Source organism: Schistocerca piceifrons, unplaced genomic scaffold, assembly GCF_021461385.2.
Source record: "Schistocerca piceifrons isolate TAMUIC-IGC-003096 unplaced genomic scaffold, iqSchPice1.1 HiC_scaffold_631, whole genome shotgun sequence".
Classification (NCBI taxonomy): domain Eukaryota; kingdom Metazoa; phylum Arthropoda; class Insecta; order Orthoptera; family Acrididae; genus Schistocerca; species Schistocerca piceifrons.
The window spans coordinates 7,501-12,500 of NW_025728874.1; the positions used below are offsets into that span (position 1 = coordinate 7,501).

General features: G+C 54.3%; 1 non-coding gene across 1 annotated transcript in view; it reads left to right on the plus strand.

The window, feature by feature from the left end:
- Positions 1-3,425: 3,425 nt before the first annotated feature.
- Positions 3,426-5,000, plus strand: part of LOC124764293 — a 1,909-nt gene continuing 334 nt past the window's right edge. The window contains exon 1 of the ribosomal RNA XR_007012745.1: positions 3,426-5,000. This exon is cut by the window's right edge and continues 334 nt beyond it. This is a non-coding gene — a ribosomal RNA (small subunit ribosomal RNA).

Below are 5,000 nucleotides of genomic sequence, written 5' to 3' on the forward strand. Positions count from 1 at the left end.
CCATGTTGTGCCTTAACCTAACCCATGTTGTCCCCTAACCTAACCCATGTTGTGCCTTAACCTAACCCATGTTGTCCCCTAACCTAACCCATGTTGTCCCCTAACCTAACCCATGTTGTCCCCTAACCTAACCCATGTTGTGCCTTAACCTAACCCATGTTGTGCCTTAACCTAACCCATGTTGTCCCCTAACCTAACCCAAGTTGTCCCCTAACCTAACCCATGTTGTCCCCTAACCTAACCCATGTTGTGCCTTAACCTAACCCATGTTGTGCCTTAACCTAACCCATGTTGTGCCTTAACCTAACCCATGTTGTCCCCTAACCTAACCCATGTTGTCCCCTAACCTAACCCATGTTGTGCCTTAACCTAACCCATGTTGTCCCCTAACCTAACCCATGTTGTGCCTTAACCTAACCCATGTTGTCCCCTAACCTAACCCATGTTGTCCCCTAACCTAACCCATGTTGTCCCCTAACCTAACCCATGTTGTGCCTTAACCTAACCCATGTTGTGCCTTAACCTAACCCATGTTGTCCCCTAACCTAACCCATGTTGTCCCCTAACCTAACCCATGTTGTCCCCTAACCTAACCCATGTTGTCCCCTAACCTAACCCATGTTGTCCCCTAACCTAACCCATGTTGTCCCCTAACCTAACCCATGTTGTCCCCTAACCTAACCCATGTTGTCCCCTAACCTAACCCATGTTGTCCCCTAACCTAACCCATGTTGTCCCCTAACCTAACCCATGTTGTGCCCTAACCTAACCCATGTTGTGCCCTAACCTAACCCATGTTGTGCCCTAACCTAACCCATGTTGTGCCTTAACCTAACCCATGTTGTCCCCTAACCTAACCCATGTTGTCCCCTAACCTAACCCATGTTGTCCCCTAACCTAACCCATGTTGTCCCCTAACCTAACCCATGTTGTCCCCTAACCTAACCCATGTTGTGCCTTAACCTAACCCATGTTGTCCCCTAACCTAACCCATGTTGTCCCCTAACCTAACCCATGTTGTCCCCTAACCTAACCCATGTTGTCCCCTAACCTAACCCATGTTGTCCCCTAACCTAACCCATGTTGTCCCCTAACCTAACCCATGTTGTCCCCTAACCTAACCCATGTTGTCCCCTAACCTAACCCATGTTGTGCCCTAACCTAACCCATGTTGTCCCCTAACCTAACCCATGTTGTGCCTTAACCTAACCCATGTTGTGCCTTAACCTAACCCATGTTGTCCCCTAACCTAACCCATGTTGTCCCCTAACCTAACCCATGTTGTGCCTTAACCTAACCCATGTTGTGCCGTAACCTAACCCATGTTGTGCCTTAACCTAACCCATGTTGTGCCTTAACCTAACCCATGTTGTGCCTTAACCTAACCCATGTTGTGCCTTAACCTAACCCATGTTGTGCCTTAACCTAACCCACGTTGTCCCCTAACGTAACCCACGTTGTCCCCTAACGTAACCCACGTTGTCCCCTAACGTAACCCACGTTGTCCCCTAACGTAACCCACGTTGTCCCCTAACGTAACCCACGTTGTCCCCTAACGTAACCCACGTTGTCCCCTAACGTAACCCACGTTGTCGCCTATCGTAACCCACGTTGTCGCCTAAACCTGCTCTGTAATTGTTATACGACTCGTTCAATTAGTGTAGTGTTGCCCACCCGCAACCCTCGCAATATAGTTCGCTACTCGCACTGCCCGCTCCCCTGTGTATCGCTTCATGTTAAACACCTTGCAAGTCTTGCTGACTTTCCACATGCTCCTGCTGTACACTGTAATGTGGATGGCAGCAGGGCGTACATGCCGCCCCCCCCCCCCCCCACCTCTCCCCACGTCCCCACCTTGCCCCCTGCCTTCGCAAGGTGGTTGGTGACAAGTTTGCATGTTCAATGCCCTTCGCATGCGACGTACGCAGGCTACGTTGTGGTGCGGCCTGTGTCAACTGTCCGCTGATGTCGTACGCGTGAACCACAATCTGTACTGCACATTCGTCCTTATGTACTGAATGATACATCGTGGCACATGTGTGACCGTACAACGACTGCGCCCAAAAACGGCGGACCATACAGTGCAAATATTGTGCACGCAGCTACGTGTCGTCTCCCTATGAGAGCTGGATTGCAGTGTGGTACGCCATAGAGACGTGTGGGAGGAACGGACGCCGTGGATGGCGATCAGCATGAGCTGTCTGTTGATGTATTCGGACCTAGTCGTCTCTCCTCACACACCGTGATGGCATGGTGCAGCGCGTTCCATATCTGCGACATGCTACAGAAGCCGGTTGACAGTCGTTCGAGCAATGGACATCGCATACGTACGGGGGCCACCTTCCACGTATTGTCTAGGCGTGCACATTTTGTTGCGTGTATGTGGGCAGACGTAGTGTGGCGTGACACCTGACACAGGCATGCAATAATGGTTGAAGTTGCAAATGGCGATGGACGCCTACGTTTTCTGGTGAAGTTACGCAAATGAAGAAATGGTAACCCGTTGTGGTGCGGTTGTTCTCGCTAGGGGTGAATCGGTGATGGCGACGATAGGTTGAGGTACTAACCGGTTGTTCCAGCGATACCCACCATGCCGACGAAACTGAACGGCATCTGGGTGTGAAGCGATACGCGGCGGTGGCTGGGTGGGACCGTCCCCGGCCGGTGAGGGGGCGCCTCCCGGCGTGCTGGCCGCGCGGTGCGTGGGCGCACGCGCTACAGCCGGCTGGTGGGGGCGGCCAGTGGCAGGCGCGCCGGCCGACGGACGCGGCAGGCGTCGCAGCTGCGCGCCGGCGCACCCTGCGCGCGGCGCCGTGCGGCCAAAGTAGGTCCTCGCGGGCCCGGTGCGAAGCGCGGTGGACATCTGCAGTGTGCTGGTCCGATTGAGGACTGTGTGCGTTGAGGATGCGCCGCCGCCCGGCGCTCGGCGCCGCGACGCCGTCTGCTGCTCGGTCGCCCCAGCGGTTCTCGCTGGTGGTTTGTATCGCAGCTGTGCGGATGTGTTGGCGTGTGCGCTGTGCTGGGAGAGTTCGCTTCGGCACCCAAGTGGGGCTTTTGTCCTTCTGTGGCGCTGGCGTTGGAGCTGCCGGTCACCGTAGGTGGCGCGTGTTGTCTCCCGCCGGCAATGCCACGACAGCACGCTCCCGGGCCTCTGTCGGCAGCGGCAAGCTCAGTTGGGAGCACGGGTGGTCGCACCGAAAGCGTCTACTCGCCTAACTCCGGGCGATTGCGCCTCTCTCGAACCCGACCAAGTACTTGGGACGGCGCTGCGCGCCGCCGGGACCTGAGAGGGTTTCGAGGTGTATTGTGCAGGGGAGCTCAGCCTCCTCCTGTTTGCAGAATGATTGAGCGGACGCTTGCGTGTTCGCGCGGGCCCCCGGGACACACTCCCGGGCGGCCGGCTGCTCAGCTCTAGTTGACGCAGCTCCCTGGTTGATCCTGCCAGTAGTCATATGCTTGTCTCAAAGATTAAGCCATGCATGTCTCAGTACAAGCCGCATTAAGGTGAAACCGCGAATGGCTCATTAAATCAGTTATGGTTCCTTAGATCGTACCCACGTTACTTGGATAACTGTGGTAATTCTAGAGCTAATACATGCAAACAGAGTCCCGACCAGAGATGGAAGGGACGCTTTTATTAGATCAAAACCAATCGGTCGGCTCGTCCGGTCCGTTTGCCTTGGTGACTCTGAATAACTTTGGGCTGATCGCACGGTCCTCGTACCGGCGACGCATCTTTCAAATGTCTGCCTTATCAACTGTCGATGGTAGGTTCTGCGCCTACCATGGTTGTAACGGGTAACGGGGAATCAGGGTTCGATTCCGGAGAGGGAGCCTGAGAAACGGCTACCACATCCAAGGAAGGCAGCAGGCGCGCAAATTACCCACTCCCGGCACGGGGAGGTAGTGACGAAAAATAACGATACGGGACTCATCCGAGGCCCCGTAATCGGAATGAGTACACTTTAAATCCTTTAACGAGTATCTATTGGAGGGCAAGTCTGGTGCCAGCAGCCGCGGTAATTCCAGCTCCAATAGCGTATATTAAAGTTGTTGCGGTTAAAAAGCTCGTAGTTGGATTTGTGTCCCACGCTGTTGGTTCACCGCCCGTCGGTGTTTAACTGGCATGTATCGTGGGACGTCCTGCCGGTGGGGCGAGCCGAAGGCGTGCGACCGCCCCGTGCGTGCTCGTGCGTCCCGAGGCGGACCCCGTTGAAATCCTACCAGGGTGCTCTTTATTGAGTGTCTCGGTGGGCCGGCACGTTTACTTTGAACAAATTAGAGTGCTTAAAGCAGGCAAGCCCGCCTGAATACTGTGTGCATGGAATAATGGAATAGGACCTCGGTTCTATTTTGTTGGTTTTCGGAACCCGAGGTAATGATTAATAGGGACAGGCGGGGGCATTCGTATTGCGACGTTAGAGGTGAAATTCTTGGATCGTCGCAAGACGAACAGAAGCGAAAGCATTTGCCAAGTATGTTTTCATTAATCAAGAACGAAAGTTAGAGGTTCGAAGGCGATCAGATACCGCCCTAGTTCTAACCATAAACGATGCCAGCCAGCGATCCGCCGCAGTTCCTCCGATGACTCGGCGGGCAGCCTCCGGGAAACCAAAGCTTTTGGGTTCCGGGGGAAGTATGGTTGCAAAGCTGAAACTTAAAGGAATTGACGGAAGGGCACCACCAGGAGTGGAGCCTGCGGCTTAATTTGACTCAACACGGGAAACCTCACCAGGCCCGGACACCGGAAGGATTGACAGATTGATAGCTCTTTCTTGATTCGGTGGGTGGTGGTGCATGGCCGTTCTTAGTTGGTGGAGCGATTTGTCTGGTTAATTCCGATAACGAACGAGACTCTAGCCTGCTAACTAGTCGCGTGACATCCTTCGTGCTGTCAGCGATTACTTTTCTTCTTAGAGGGACAGGCGGCTTCTAGCCGCACGAGATTGAGCAATAACAGGTCTGTGATGCCCTTAGATGTTCTGGGCCGCACGCGCGCT